Source organism: Pteropus medius, unplaced genomic scaffold, assembly GCF_902729225.1.
Source record: "Pteropus medius unplaced genomic scaffold, Ma_sr-lr_union100, whole genome shotgun sequence".
NCBI classification, from domain to species: domain Eukaryota; kingdom Metazoa; phylum Chordata; class Mammalia; order Chiroptera; family Pteropodidae; genus Pteropus; species Pteropus medius.
In genome coordinates, this window is record NW_024351073.1 from 19,303,357 (window position 1) to 19,321,049 (window position 17,693).

Below are 17,693 nucleotides of genomic sequence, written 5' to 3' on the forward strand. Positions count from 1 at the left end.
TGTTAACTATTGTAGCAGTCTTTGGTTGACCACACACAGGATCCTGCAAACTATTTATTGCATAGAAAGTATTCATTTTTTAGCAGTTTCCACTATGATTGTTTTTTTTAAGTAATTCTTTCTGTTAACGTCAAACATTTCACATCTCTTTTCTCTATACCCTTTGCGTGACAGGGCTGTAGCATTACTTACTTTGCATTCCAAGAAGACATTCAGTTTTCCCAATGCCTTCTGTTTCCTCCCACTGACACTGCAACCGTATTCAGCACTTCAACAATTCAAGACTCTGACCCCCTGCCAGTCTGTCAGGGAAGGCGGCTCTGTTTCAATCAACAAAGTTTAAAGGGAGAGAGAGAGAGGGAGATTTGACCTAGATATTGCATGCCGATTTTCAAATCGGGCGAGGACAATGAAAAATCCTTCATGTCTCATCATTTGAGAGTAGATCTGAAAGTGACAAGAATGCAAGAATGTTTTTATGGTACACAAAAATGACCATTTTTATCGAATGTCAAAATTTTTCGTATTATATAATTTTATTTATTCTACTTCAATAACCTGTAATGTACACCACATGCACTGGTATCCGTCCTATCGGATTCTCAAAAACGTATAATTTGCTAAGGGCAGCAGTTGTACTTATTCCCAAGTACAACTTGACATTGGCCATGGAAAAGGAAGATGATAGAATTCCTGCAATGTGAGTCAGAGGACTGAGGCAATGATGAAGTGCCCGAGAGTCAACTTGAGCATGGCATAGGGCTGGTGAATTGAGGAGTATATTAATTTGATGTTGAGCTTGGTCATTTTATTTGTGTTTCTGAAACCCCAGTAGGAATATCAGACAAAGTACCTGCATATATATGGAGATCAAGATGATATGCTCTACTGGGAATCCACAGTGGTCACAGTATTAGAAGTAATTAAAATGGATGACCTCATATAGGTGTGGCTTTCCATGGAATTTCTTTTCCATGGATCCAGTGTTGAGGGGAATAATTTATTTTAGTCTATCAATACATTTATTAGATTGTAAGGTTCATCTTTTTCTCATTTTGATGTCGTAAGTTTTATACACATTCAAATACAGGTATGTATATATATAATCATACATGTTATTTTTGATGTCACTGTAAAATTAAGAGAATATAGTTTTATTTATAGTTATATTTCAAGTTGACATAACTTTAAATCTTCATTAAAGAAACATAAGTCCCGTCTACGGCCATGCCACCCTGAACAAGCCGGATCCCGTCTGATCTTGGAAGCTAAGCAGGGTCAGGCTTGGAAGCTAGGCAGGATTGGGCCTGGTTAGTACTTGGATGAGAGACCACCTAGAAAGACCAGGTGCTGTAGGCGTAAAAAATAAAAAAATAAGGGATTGTAAGCCGACAAGTTCCTTACAATCTGTGAGGTGAACCAAGGGTTGCCTCGCCTAAAGAAAAAGAAAAAAGGAAAAAAAAAAGAAACATAGCTTCCCAAAGTAAATATTTGGGGTTAAGTTTTTAACCTGGCAAAGATTTTCCCATTATCTGTACTTATTTTACGGCAGGTATAACTGAAATATTTCAAGCAAAGGGTAAAAATTTTACCTAAGGGGTGAACAGATTAAAGCCCACATCCTTTTTCTTGAGAGGCTCAAAGCTATTGTGACATGTTCTTAATTAAAATAGTTCCAGGAAGACCGATAGGCTGCGAATTCATTATGTGGTTTTATAGGAGTGAGGAGGCTGGAGAAAAGAGGAAAGTTTTTTTTTTTACTACACTCAAGTTTCTAGCATTGGTACCTGGTTTAATGATGTCATTAAATGATACAGAGAACGACAGATGAAAAATTGGGAGGAAAGAGTAATACAGCCTGATTATATTGCATTCAAATGGAAGATGAAAGTTGATATTTCTGGTTAACTGCTGTAGATTTAGATCTAGAATGGAACTTATAATTGTTCATACTCTCCTTCTGAAGAAAGTGTGCAGTAAGAGTTCACAAATGCTTTTTGAACACGTTTTAGAAATATTTGTGTACATACCCTTTAGGTATAGAACTATGAATAGATTTTTATCAATGCAGTCATTTCTTAAATTCTAGATCTGTGTTGTTCAATATTTTCAAATTTCTTATTCTACATTCGAGATGTGTGACTTCAATCAGATAACGCTGTCTCTTAACTAGAGCATCTGGTCCATTGGTATTTAACTAACTTATTTAGATATGAATCCACCTGCCATTCTCTTAGACTTGCCTTTCTTTTCCTCTTTTCTCTGTTCTTTCTTTGAGTTCTTTGGGTTTGATTATTTTTCATTATTCTATTTTATTCTCTTATTAGCTTGGTAGATTTACAAAATGTATATGATGACAAGGTCTTAACTATGCTTTTTAGTGACTACCCAGAAATGATAACATACATCCTTGACTTATCAAAGTTTAGTACTTTTACTACTTCCCATAGCTGGCCATGGTCTTTAACCACTTTAATTTCATTTGTCCTCCTCCTGACATATTCTACCTTTGTCATGAGAGTCTATTCTCTTTATTTTAACCCCCACAACTCATAATTAACATAGTTTTTAACAGGCAATACTCATTCATATTTATCGATCTATTCTACCATTTCCAATACTGTTCTTTCAAACTTGCAACTTCTACCTTTCATCTGGGATTATTGTCTTACCTACTAAAATATGTAGTTCTTTAATATAGTTTTGTTAGTGACAAATCCTCTTCAATTTTATTTTCCTAAAAAAAAAGTTCTTTTTTAAATATTCACTTTCTGAATGATATTTTGTTGGGTTTAGAATTCTAAGTTGGCTGATATCTGCTTTCCACCCTTCAAAGATGCTGTTTGGTTGTCTTCTTGCTTCTCATGAGTCTGTAGAGATGTCAGCTGCAGTCTTGCTGTTGTTCCTTTCAAAGCGATGTGTCTTTTTTTCTGACTTTTTTTTTAAAAAACACATTTCTTAAAAAGCAAAGTTTTCACACATCTTGAGTATATGCTTTCTAGTTAATAGTTAATTTGGGGAGACTAAAACAATCATTTTTTGTTCCTTCTTGGCAAAAATCTATCTTGTTTTTAATAAATTAGAGATCAACCCAAAGTCATGAATCACTGACAAATTTAAAAAACATCCTCGGACCGCATGGCTGCTCCCTCGTAGCACTTGACTTCATCGTTGTTCTTCAGCCAGATCATATATGTTTTCTACTCTTCTTTTCTTTATCTTATTTATAAAAGAAATTTAAGCAAATCCGTGAATTATTTTTTTTTCAATTACAGTTGACATTCAATATTATTTTATATTAGTTTCAGATATACAGCATAGTGGTTAGATAGTTATATAATTATATAAAGTGATCCCTTGATTAGTCTAGTACCCACCTGGCACTGTACGTAGTTACCACAATATTATTGACTATATTCCCTATGTTGTACTTTACATCCTCGTAACTATTTTGTAACTACCAATTTGTACTTCTTAATCTCTTTTCCACCCAGCTCTCTAACTCCCTAGCCATCATCAGTTTACAGAACCTTATATTATTTATGTCAATAATTATTATTCCTAGTCAAGGCTTCTCTCAAATGAAATGTCTTGAAAATTGTCTCAAACAAAATCAATCAAAAATTAAAATGAATGTTTTCCTTTTCCATGTATTTATTATAAATTCTGGTCATTTTTATAATTAAATTATTTTAAATAAGAACCATCTGCATACTCCTTCCAGATAATTATCACTGAAGTCTCTGATTACATAACAATTAACATATAAACTATCCAAATTACTGAAGGGTGTTTGTCACCAACTATTTGGCATGGAAGGAATGGGATTTTGAGTGTGTTGATGATGTGGCTTTTTTTTTTTCGTATCCTCAGCATGCTTGTGTCGTGTTCGTGAGCAGTCATGTACAGGTATGTGGTTATATATCCATTTCTTCTTAACATTTAAAAATTTTTTTCTGAGAATTCCATCATAAGCTTTAGTTTCTCTGATATAAAGGACATGTTAAGAGCTGGATTAAACCATCAGTGTACAGTGGAGTCACCTCAACATGTGTTTGACTTAAATGTAGAGAGAAGACATTTATTAAAGATAATTTGTTATCACATTTATGCAATTCATATTTTGGTCAAATATAAAGAAAATAGTTTGATGTACAGAGCACAGGACTGCAGCATTGGCTCTAATGTGAATTTTAAAGATCCACCAATTACTGCAGCTATATTCAAAGCTAGACTTTCCTCCATAACGCATTGTAAGTCCAATGAGCACAACGTCATCTATACTTAAAACCTATTCTCCTACATCTAAAATGTCTTTTCTTCTAAACTCTCAGTGTCTAATGTCTGATGGTCTCTGACTCGCTCTGTTTCTCATTGTCGGGTTTGGGACAGCTTCCACAATTTCACTCAGGGAGATTATTTTCGAAACCATCGATTTCACTACTGTAACTGGAATCATCATATTTGGTGCATCAATCTCCAGCTGAGAACTGTCCACACTGATTTTCTTACAGCTTTTCTTTTTTTAATGACTATCTCTCTTACCATTTCTGTCACTTCAGAGTCATATTCTAAACTGATATAATTTAAACGGTTTTTCCAATCTATTCTTCCTAGTCGACCACATATACTGTAGCTTTTGCATAGATAATCAAGTTGTCATTTGGGTAAAAACAAAGTTCTACCGAAATTTAGGGATGCAATGCTTGGCAGAATAAAGATTTAGGGAGGACTTTTTCTAGATCTAGAGACCATATACCTTATACCTTAAATATTCCTTTAAGGTAAGCATACAAATCTAATCTTTATTTCCAATAATTTTTCCCTAGCAAGAGGTATTTATAATCCAAAATAGTAAATGTAAACTTTCGGAGTACAATTTATTCATTATTTAAAAATAACCAAAATTTTTTCCCTATCTATGCTCAGTTTTTAGATTTTGTGTGCCTTACTCAATGAATTAACTTCTATTACTCTAAAATAACTTTTTCAGATTTGGGCATCAATTTAGGAGCACAAACTATTTGGTGTACTTGAGTTGAGTCACTAGGAGTTTCCAGCAATATTATAGAAAGGCAAAGGAGATCACCGACATGCACGTTTTTCAAAGACCAGAGGCATACAATTTGTTAACATTTAACTCAAGAGAATGTTGGTACTTCAATTATGTAAAAAGCCATTGATCAGGAAATGATGAATCAGAGTCAAAAACATAAGTATGTGGCAGGCACCATTAAGCAATTACTGAATATCTTATCTAAATGTTAAGGGCTTTTCTGTATCATTACAAATTCAGAAAGGTTACTAGTGAACTCTAAGATCGAGACAACATTTCCATTATAAAGAATAAAAAAGACTTCACAGAATCCGCAGGTATGTCTAACTGGGATTTGTTAAATTAAGGAAACAGTCTCACATTCAGCCTCTACTCAGGAGATGCCAGTAGTGTCCCTTCCCCAGTTGTGACAATAAAATGTCTCCAGTCATTTGCCAGTATCTCTTAGAGGGCAACACTACCATGGGCTGAGAAGCACTGTTTTTAAGTAAAAGGCAAAGAGACTTTTCTAAAGTCCTGTCATATGCTCAAGTTTCATTTGTTCATTGATCTATTTTAAGATATTTAACATTGTGTCTTTTTAACCAGCACCTATATCTGCATTTTAAAAGAGGGAATTTACCTAGTACAATCAGTGTATAACTAGAAAAATCATCCAATCCCTCCTGCCTGGACCACTTCCTGCTCCAACAATTATCACCTACCAGGAACACTAATCAATCTTTCTCAGGCGGTCTTCTGGTGACAACCATATCCAGGTTTTACCTATTCTGCACATTTCAAAAGAGCTCTCCTTGAATGCTGTAGCTCATTTCCTTGAACACAACTTATTCCATATGCCACCTGCAGGTATATCTGCAACCTACAGAGTCCTTTCTCCCTGTCATGTACTTCTTAAGATCTGAATTTATATCTATTAGGTGAGATGAGATTCACCTACATTGTAAATAAATGTACTGTTAGCTGGACTATTCATTTGAGAACAGCGGCCATTCAGTATCCAATAGTATGCTCTTTGATGCATACCACATGTATTAGAAAATTGTTTATTGAATAAAGAAATGAAAGAGGGGTATTTCAAAGTGTAATAAACCCTCTAATGATTTTGCGCTGTTCCATTACTCCACAATTATAGTACTAAATTCATCTGGTACTCTAATTCAAGGTCAGTCACCCATTGATGGGTGGGCTAATGCTCACCCTCAGTTCCACTCCTGCAATGTCACAAGCTATGCCTTCTTCCAGGCTGATGTAGCCAGGAGCTGGGTCCCTTGGCTTGGTCTGCTGATCGTGTGGTGGATTCAGCTCCCACTGACACCATGGGCTTGCCAGGTGCCTTTGTGAAGGGTGGAAACTAAACAGTCATAGTCTGAGTCCTTTTACACCCTTGTATTGTAGTCAAGGATAACTACATCTTGTCATATTTATCTTCGTTATCATAACCTTGCGGGAATTGTGCTATTTGAATGAGGGCATATACCATTTATGTTCTTCTAAATATTCCACTTGTGAGGTAAAGCCCCCCAGTTATAAATATTACATAGTTCTAACGATTTAAAAAAAAAACAACTTTTAACTTTGCAATAGTTATTAAATCAAATTTCTTTATTATCCTACATACTTTATATTTAGGTTATAGAAGCATGTTAGGTCAAGCTTTGATCGGCAAGTAGATTTAAAACAATGTCGAACTTATCTTTTACCTTTACCTTATTCATTTCGGGATAAGCCAAAAGATGCCATATTCTTCTGGAAATTCTACAAGATCAGAAAGAATCAATTGCCTTTTGGGGGAGCTTCTATGTCAGGGAACCAGAATGCTTCCATAGGCGGGAGCGGGAGGGGAGAAAGGGAGGGAAAAAATGCATAATTTGCATAATGTGTAATGTCCATAGAGACACTGTGGGTTTTAAAATCGAATTGCAAATCCAAACGACAGAAATTTTGAATAAATATGACATCACTTTCTATTTTTAGAAGCTGCAGTTAGTAATTCAATTGCCTGTAGCTGAATTTTATGATGCTTAACACACAAAAAATCTCAGGGGTGTCAAAGATGTTTCTGCTGTGATATACTTTGTTAGATTATCAGAATTGTCAGCTCTAATAATATCACTATTTCAATTGTGAAAAACTGCTCTAAAAGGATGTCCTTTGTGACTATTCTCTTTAAATGTAGTTTTATATTTGCTTCAACTATAAAACATCTGTTGAAATCCAGTTCTTTCAGATGGCTCTTCTGAACTTGCACAGTATCCGAAGCCTACCCTGTGCGACTTCACTGAGTAATACAGCCCTTTAAGGCAGAAATGTTCCTCTGAATAGAAAAAAAAATTTGGATTCTTGATAATTTGAGAATTTATCATTTCCTACACTTGAATAATTTAATAATTTAAAAGTTCACTTCTAATTACCATGACTTGTCAAGTAACTGGCACTTCACATGAAATAAATCGAAACCTTGGCGCTGCCCCTGTGAGTTGGTCGCTATGATCAAGAATTCTAAGCCATACTCATGTCCTCAAGGGTATCGGTGGAAAGAAATCTGTCGGCGAAGGAGAGTTTTTTCAGCAGGCGGCCTCGTGTCCTACCATCATCGAGACTGGATCAGTAAGATACCAGATGCCTCCTCACCTTTTTAAGACTTAAGTAGGCTACCTGCGCCTCCTTTTGGGGACACTAGTCCGCACACTTGCTTCATGTAATCAGAGCTTCCTAATAGTAGGAAACTCCCAGCCAGCCCTGCCTTTCCCTGCCAGCAGGGAAGACAGCATAAAAGCAAAAAGGGTCACCAGACGACACCAGTGTTCTTCTCTGGCTGTGTCTGTGTAAACCCCATACTCCTCTTAAGAACAGGTCTACCCTCTACTACAATAATTCCATCAGATTCTTAAGAAGTTTATTTTGTCCGTGAACTTTATCTAAATTCTTGATTTTTCAGAGTAAAGTAAGTGGATCGAATTTCTTAAATATCTTGGGTATGCTTAAAAAAAAAAGGTTTGAGGGGAGCTGTCTAAAAGATATACTTCGCATATAGAAGCCAATTAATGGGGTGCTAATATGAACCTCTCACCCAGAATATGATTTTTACAGATGAGTCATCAAAAAGACCACCAAAATAATATACGTACACACATACATATTTTTATCTTGATATCTGTGTGTGTGTGTGTGTATATCTTAAAGTAAACTTCATTAGATTTACTGCAGTAAAGGAGAACACCATATTGACAGCGATCAGTAGTGTCTGATGGGGAAATGTCAGTGGACGGTTATTTATACATTTTTGAGGTCTGGGTCATGTGGTTTAAGGCAAGACTTTCAAGGTGGGGAACAGACTGTGACTGAGAAAACCTGTGACCCAATAATGTAGGATTGATAAACACAGTGAGACTAGATTCTTGCAGCAAGTCTATCTGATAACCGAAATGTTTGCCCAGGTGAACAAGCTATTAGAACAATCTATTAATTTCATATGAGGCTATTGGCCCAGAAGAGCTGACTCTTGGCCCAGATAAATTGGATTACAAGAACTTCCTGAATCAAAGTGATTTTCTGTCTTATCTAAATTGGTTTAATGTCTTCCTGGGCAACGGTTTCCTGGAACAAACAGACAATTCATATCTATATCTCTTTTATACATCAGTCTATAGCACCAGACTTTTTATTCAGAACAATAAAACATCCAAACCAAAGACTGGATTTGGGGGCTGGAGGCAGCGACTACAATGTTATCTATTTGAAACCCATTCTTCCCCATTTTTTTTGTGCTGACATCATCCTCATACTTTAGAGAGCCGAAAATTGTCCATTTGTCATACTCCAAAATGTACCTTCCTAACTAATACCCACTCTCTCCCTCAAAAGGTGATAATTACCCTGACTTCTATCAATATAAATAAGTATCCTATGGTTTTGAAATTTATGCAATGAAACTATGCTATTTTTATTCTTTTGTGTCTGACTTCTTTCATTCAATGTTACCGACATTTTAACAAATTAAAGAACATAATAGCAACAAATTATTAAAGAATGATGATGATCAGCAGATATTGAGTGACAGTAATTTTATAGGTACATTTTTCTGAGCTGATGAGTATGATGAAGCAATTTTACTTGCAGACTGTGCATAACACACAATTATTTAGTTAAATTGAGCAAACATCTTCACACGTTATGAATTTCTAGTTTACAAAAATAAACAATTTATTTCCACTCTTCATGAAACTTGTATTACACAGACCTTCCATATGCATATATCCAGCAAATAACAGTCAATATTTAACATTTTATGTAGTCAACAGTTATGATTCAATTGTGTCCCCCAAAAAGATACATTGAAATCTTTATCCTTAGTACCTCAGAATGTGACCTTGTTTGAGGAAAGTGCTTTTGCAGATATAATTAGCTAAGTTAAGGTGAGTTCACAGTGGAGCAGAGTGGGTTCTCGATCCACTATGGCTGGCATCTATGGGAGGGAAATTTGGACACACATGTGCATGCATGAGCACACACACACATACAGAGGAGAAGACACAAACACAGAGGAGAGGACCATGTGAAGACAGAAGTAGAGATTGGAGTTATGCCACCACCAACCAAGGAACACCCTGGACTACCAGAAGCTGGAAGATGGAAGAATAGATCGCCCCCTAGAGTCTACAGAGGGAGTGTGACCCAGACAACACCTTGAGTTTGGATTTCTAGCCTCCAGTACTATGAAAGAATTACCTTTTGTTTTTTAAAGCCATTCAGTTTGTGATACTTTATGACAGTCCTAGGAAAGCAATACACCATTCCAAATAATTCATCACTGATCTAATATTTAGTATAACACATCTTTAAAAATCAGATTTCCAGAATAATATTAGAAAATGTAATTTCTTGACTGAATCAACAGATTGTAACTTGTTAAAGAAATTTTCTTTGTATGATAGAATCAACACATACATCATATTCCTTCACTTGTTAGTTGTGGATAAATCATACTAGGCAAATTATAGTCTGAGACATGAAACACTTACAAGTAAGCTCATAAAGACTTTGTACTAGATGTTCAAAAATGACATGTGGTGTATTTTCCCCCTTAAGAATAGTTCTGGCTGACCATGTGCCAGCCCTCCTGGTTCCTCGAGGGATTCAAGCAGTTTTCTAAGATCCCTGTGTACCAGTAAGGAACAAACAATTAGCAAGGGACATCAGAAAACTGATGGCTCCTAATTTCCTCTCCCTAGAGCTAGCCTGATGGGATTATTCTGTGTGCTTTGAAGTAATAATCAAAGAATATAAAATAATCTTTGTTTATTTGAGCTGCTACAATGGTGATGTTTATGAGAAAAAAAAATTCTCTTTGTCCAACTGATGCAATTAAAAATCTCAGAGACTTGAACAACTTCTCCCTTGGAAATACATGGCAGAGATATGAAATATAATAATTCAAGTTTTTTTTTCCCCCTAAGGGCAGAATCCAAATGAAAAACTCAAAGGAAATAGATGATTCTTAAACTTTAACCAAAATACTTCAAACTTAGATCTCGAACTAGTGGCTTTAGCATTCCTAATCCATAGCATCTCTTAAATAATGCACTGATATATAATATATAAAGCTTTTCAAAGTTGGGCCAATATTTTTTAAATAGTTCAGCAATAATTTGTTATGCATACTACATTTCAAAGTTACATATTCTTAGGTTATTGTCTGTGCAGAAGTATTATCGGTTAGCAATACATTAACTTGGACATGAAAAATGGTATCGTAGCCATTTTAAAAGGTTTAAAAAACACTCTAACTGTACATATAAAGAATTAAATTATCAAAAATATAACCCTTTGTAAAAAGCAACTGTCCAAATACTCTGATGAAAATTAACTGAAATGTACTATTCAGCCTTGATCAGACATTTATAAGTAGGAAAACACTATGTGACCAAAGATTATACTTACTACATTCATGTGAAAAGATGAATTGCACATTGTAATTTTAGATAACCATGATTTGAGAAAAAAATACTAAGGCAACTGGAATTTTTGAAATGGATAATTATTATAATATAGTGTATAACATTAAATTGCAGGGATGTGTTTGATGTTCGGATTCTTGGTTAGATAATCTTAGACTTTAATTTATTGCCTGTCAAATGGCTCATAGATAATAAGTAAAAACTAGAAGTAAGAACTCTAGACTTTTAAGTGATTGTATTTAATTTTATAGAAGAGAATGTCATCTTAGATAAAAAATAGAGAGAGAGAAAGCACCAAAACTTCTGTTAATGATTTATTGTTGTGTAGAAATACAGTTATAGATTTTGAACAAAGGTATTAATTAAACTGGGGCTTAGAAAACTAAACTTTTTCTTTAGGTCTATTGGCAAATATATATGTGTGCATGTGTGAAAGATAGAATTACATATTGCCTTCTCATTTTAACCACTTGGCTAAAAAAATTAACGTGCATTTATAATTTTCTCTAAAAGGTATTATCCCAGTTGTTAATGGTCATAAATAATAAAATGTATGGAGCCAATGTTGGGTACCAGGAGAACAATTAGACATCGGCTATAGTTGTGTGCAGACCAAGGGTGGTGGCTTGGACAGGATGCTGATGGAGATATCAATAAGTGACCGGAAGTGAAACACATCTGGGAGAAAGAATCCAAAGAGACAGATGATCAGTGAGAGAGACAGAAGGGCCAAGAACGACTTAGATTTCCGGCTGGTACAGCAGACGGTGATGTCGTCCACTGACATGGACCCTGAAAATTCGAATCACCAACTAAATGCTTAGTAAAGCCGAAAGTGCAAACACCCTGTGACTAAGCAATCCAGGGGTGTATCTAGAGAAATGCTCCCACGTTTGCCTGAGGAGGGACGTCCAGGCATCTTCATCATTTGTCATAGCAAAGTAGGGAACCCACGTAATTCCTTCTCAGGAATTCTAGTTACTATAATTTCTTCAAAGAATAGAATATTCTATAGCAGCAAAAAGAAAGAAATTGAACCTGTACGTACTAACGTAGAGAAATAACTAAAATGAGAGCTTAAGTTTAAAAGGTACAAAGGATATTTATGTTATCATACTGCTTATAAATTTTAAATACACAAAGCAATACTATATATTATCAATAGGAATTCAAATTATAAAATTATATCTAGGAATGCTTAGCATGATTTAATGGTAGTTATTACCAGTAGAGAAAAAAAAGAAAGGCATGGGGAGCTTTATATATGCAATACAAAACACATCAAAGAATTCAAAATATTTTCTGGTAGGGGGAAATTATGAGTGAATTTTATTTCCTTTATTATAATTTTCTATCTTTTTGGCATTAGTTACAAGTAATTTTAATATTTAATAAAATTATTCACTAAAATGATTTAAATTATTCTTGCGAGATCATAATTATAGCCATTCCTTTATTATACTCAAATTATTTGAATGTGGTGTTTACTAAGGTGAAATACATGTACATAGAAATATGTGTATTTTTGCTCCAATATACTCAATGTCATGAATGCTCATATTTGCCAGTACTTCAGAAGCTACACACGGATAAGGAGTCGTTATCATCATTTCATTTGTTTCATGAAGGTTGATTATCTCAGCATTAGTCAAATCTGAATTCCAAACCTGCACTATATCGTTACATTATAATTTAGAATATCACAGGCAAGAAGTGGTGACTTGTGCCACCAGTGGTCCATGTCAGTGGACGACATCACAGTCAAAATAACGAGTCCAGTTTAGTAATATCTTACGTATTTGCAGAAGTGTGGCCCGACTAGACAAACTTCGTTAGCTCTGACCATCATCCCCTGAGTATCCATAAACATCACTGAGGTACAGGCCGCATCTGTGCACTGCCTGCCTGTTCTACATAATTTTTTTCTCCCTTAATTCCTAACCAATTTTGAGAGGAGATACTGTTGCCACCATTTGTTACTCAGAGAAACAGACATTTACCAGGCTAATGACCTGAAGTTGGCAAGTGGCCAGCCCACACTTCAAATCCTGTTTCCTAACCCCCTGCCTCCTGTTCTTATGATTGAGACACAGCACTTAGTCTGTTGAATGCCTTAGCAGATGTGAGCTTGATATAAAGAAAATAAAAGGAATTTTCAAATATGAGAACTTTAAAGCATATTATAATTGTAGCTTATCAATATGAACAAATGTTAACTCAAACATAACTTACTGACAACCAGAGAAAATCAGCCATATCTTTCCTGGCAAAGCAGATAGTCTGTGGTCCCCTCGCCTTGCCTCCCATAGGAGCCCTTAAAATAGAAGCAATGTTTTCATGCCATGATTATTTGTTTAATACCATCTAATTTGTCGTACTCACTTCCTCATTATTTCTCCTCTTTTTAGGTTCCTCCCCTATAAATGTTTCTTTGGAGATGTGGCTGGTAGAGACATTACGCTTAGAAAATAAGACTCTAATTAACTATAATTCGTTTTGCCCTGTAATAAGCCTGGAATCATAAAACTTGCTCTGGGTCATACAAATAAAAAGATCAAAGTGTATGTGTGCATACGCACTGAGGTCTGAGCACTGAGGATCAAGGGCACTTGACATATAACTATGCCGAATAGCAAATACTAGGGGAAAATCCAAATGATAAGGGTTCTATACTTTTTAATGACTGAATGTGATCTTAAGGTTTTCTTTGTAGAAATATATGCCCTTAACACCAGTAAAATTATTCACCTTCCAAAATCATCATAGGTCATTGCATGTCTGTATTTTGAGAACCTTTTTACCTTGTGTTTTGCCTCCAAGAATCTTTGAATTTTTGAAAATAAGATCGATATAAGTCTCTGTGGAACAGATCTTCATAATTTATATTTTTGATAATCTCTAAGCAAACAAATTCTGCTCTAGGGTAGACACAGTGATAAATTTTATGTCCCAGAGAATATTGGTAATTCAAGTTCTCTACACTCTGAAGTTCTTTATTGATTTTACTTAACCCTTAGGAACCAATTTAAAATGAAATCTTCACTTCTAATAGAGATATGAAAAAGAATTTTGAAATAAAGGAATTATAGTAGCATATACCCAAATATTATTTTATTTTCTATTTGTCATTTCTCCTTTAATTCTCTTATCTATTATTTCTTTTGTTTCGGGCAGGAAGCAGCACAGATGCCAAATTAAAGATCTTGGGAAAAAGCAGAATTAACTTAAGGAACCCATCCAGCTCCTGAGTTTCAATCCCGATTTCTCTGGGCTTCGGTAACTTTCAAGAAGATGGAAGATCTAAGGAAAGTGAGCACATTTGGGGCACTCTCAAGACTGCAGTTATTTCTACGTGAGAAGGAGCATCTTTGTCAATACCTCTTTATACCAAAATTAATTCTTTGAATTTTGAATCCCATTTTTCCCCACAATGCATTTTATTTATGTTTATTTAACAAAGACTACATAGGCACTGTTCTAAGTATTTATGTATAAGAACAAACTTCGTCCTCACCTTGTTGAGGTAGACACGGCTCTATCTCCATTTTACGATTTGAAAATGTGAGGAGCAATTGTATGTCAGCCGTAATAGAAAAAAATTTTTTAATTATTTAAGAACAAAAAAACGTGAGGAGCAGAGAGATTGGATTATTACCCACCAGGTCATACAGTGGGTCAGAATACAGTCCAGGCAGTCTGCCCGTAAAACTCATGCCCGTGACTATCTGTGGTGCTGAGACAGAGGCAGACTCTTCCTTGAGCTTTTGGTCCCCAAGGTTGCCTGCCGTATTGGAATGATTATTGGAAAATTTAAATTACTCACCATGATTTAAGTACACTTCACTTAATTCTGTCCCATTTGTAAAGGGGATTCCTTCTTATCTACTAGGAATATGCTCCCCTGCCTCTTTGTCTTTTCAGACTACATCACTATCAACCCTCCCAGCTTTCGTCATGACTAGAGCATGAGGAGCAACGATGCCCATTCATCTACGACGTGTTCAGAATTAATCCCTTTGTATTTATTTCTGCTACCCAGGATTAGTTCTATTCATTTTATTTTTCTGCTAGTCAAATCTCCCTCCATCTATTATGGCTCACTCTTGTTTAAAGACACTTTTTTTTTTGGAGAATTTTTATAAGTTTATTTGAGCCAAAACTGATGACAATCGCTGGGAAGCAAGACCTCAAATGCTCCCTTGGGACACATTTAAATATCAATGCTTGGTTCCTTCTCACTTCAAAAATGATCGATTTTTTTTCTGACAAAAGCCTGAAACACATCTAGCCTCACCTTTTATTTGTATTCTTAGTGCTATTCCTGGTGAAAACAACAAGCTGTATGAAGAAGACCGATCTCTGAGACCCTTCATCCTGACCCAAACCCCACTACACTGGAAATGCAACACTCTAAACATGATCTTCTTTTCCCTGATTATCCTGCCTTATCTGTCTGTTGTCTGACCTTGCCAGGCCCTCTTTGTTTCTAGCATGAGCTCAAACTAATCCAAGGAACTAATCTCATGGATGTGTAACAGTGGTGAAACTTATGCCCTTCCAATCCAAAGGGAGCCTTCCCTCTGACTTTCTCAGATCTCATGATGACTCCATAGATACCCAAAGTCAGAGAATTCTAAGCCACTTCGAGGCATTCTTTCTTTGATTTTGCTAATTCATAAAGAGTGTACATTTAAAATGTCTCTCTATCCTATTTGCAGATTTACGCTGCGTCTCCTGCATTATTATACCTGTTTTTAACTGATTTGCTTCAAGCCTTCCTATCCAACTGTTTAATATTTAAACAAATAATTTCAACACCTACTCGGGCTTATATCCGAAGTTCTGATAAAACAAAGCCCAATAATACATTATTCCTCTCCTTTACAAAGTTCGATAGCCTGTGTGTGTGTGTGTGTGTGTGTGTGTGTGTGCGCGCGCGCGCCCATGTGCTCATCCTTCACACTGCAGCCATGTTATTTGATTATTATATCCCCCATATATTTGATTATTATATACCCCAACTTAAAATGTTCACCCATACAAATTCTGTCAACTATTCTTTGACAACAGTACCAAGAAATCACAATAAGGAATGGATCATCTGTTCAATAAATGGAGTTGGGAAAACGGGACGGGCACATGCAAAAGGATGAAATTGGACCCTGTTTTACACCTAACAGTAATCAACTCAAAATGGATTAAAGACATATATGTTACACTTCAAAGCATAAAATTCCTAGAAGAAAACATAAAGGGAAAAACTCTTGACGTTGGACTTAGTAATGATTTTTTCTTGATTTGACAGCAAAAGCCCAGGCCACAAAAAAACTAGATAAGGGAGACTACATTAAACTAAAATGTTTCTGCACAACAAAGGAAATAAGGGAGTAAAAGGTGACCCACAAAACTGGAGAAAAATATTTACAAACTATCTATCCCCGATTAGGAGTTATTATCCAAAATATGTAAGGAGCTCATACAACTCAATATCAAAATAAAACCTAATTTAAAAATGAGCAAAAGATATGAATAGAAATTTTCCAAAAGTACATATATACAAATGGTCAACAGGTAAATGAAAAGGTGCTCAACATCACTAATCATCACGGGAAATGAAATCAAAATCCACAATGAGATATCTCCTCACAAGTGTTGAGATGGCTATTACTAAAAAGTCAAAAGGTAAGTGTTATCAAGAATGTGGAATGCAAAAACTCTTGTACACTGTTGGTGCAAGACTCTTTTACCCTTGCAGGAGACCTGATTCCGCCAGGGACAATGAACATGCGGGGGCAGCATTACTAGCTGTCCCAGTGAGAGGCGCCTCGCGGATTGCCCTCCCTCTAACGTTTTCATGTGCCACTTTGTGGGAACGTTGTGAGCAGCTTACTTGTCTGGGTTTCCTTGATCACTGAACTTAAATTTCCTATGCAGCCTTTTCTCTCTCTTTTCACACTCTCCAGCCCTCTGCCCAAACTATCCCTTAAAATTCCATGAAAATATTCACTTGCCTTATGTGTATAATATCCCAAGAAAAAAACATTACTTGGACTTGAAATGCTCATGTAATCAGACATAAAATCCAATATATAATTCTAAGAGAAAATGTAGGTCAGAGTTCCTGGCATGTATTTGTGAATATGAGGCCAGTTTCCCATACATCCTTTTATAGGTGACCACCGCCATCTCTACCTCCTACACCCTACATGCATACATGTTTGCACACACACATGCACATAAACATATGCACATACATGTACACACACAAGACTTGCTTGGATTTTATCTAGGGGTCAAAAGCACGGAAGATCACATAACACATGACAGGAAACTTGCCACTGATCTTCCATTTCTAGAAGGTACATAGGCAGATCACGAGTCTCCATAAGGCCATGAGGGCACTCATGGGTCATTAAGAGTATGTGTGCTCTTCTTAACAATTATAATTGCAAGTCATTTATATAGGCATCCCCATTTAGAATGATTTGCTTCTATTTCTTGTGTAACTTTTGAAAAAAGCATTAACCACCTTTGAAAATAACCAACTAGCTGTATAATTATAAACAAAGACACTATTAACCCATGTTTCTGAGAATAACAGGCTGGCTGTATTTTTTGGTTATAGAACCAAATGAGTAATCTCTGATTCAAACCAACCTATGTGACTAGCACCAGAG

General features: G+C 35.6%; 1 pseudogene; it reads left to right on the forward strand.

Moving 5' to 3' along the window:
• Positions 1-1,217: 1,217 nt before the first annotated feature.
• On the forward strand, positions 1,218-1,359 carry LOC120586478 (uncharacterized; annotated as a pseudogene).
• The last annotated feature ends 16,334 nt before the right edge of the window (positions 1,360-17,693 follow it).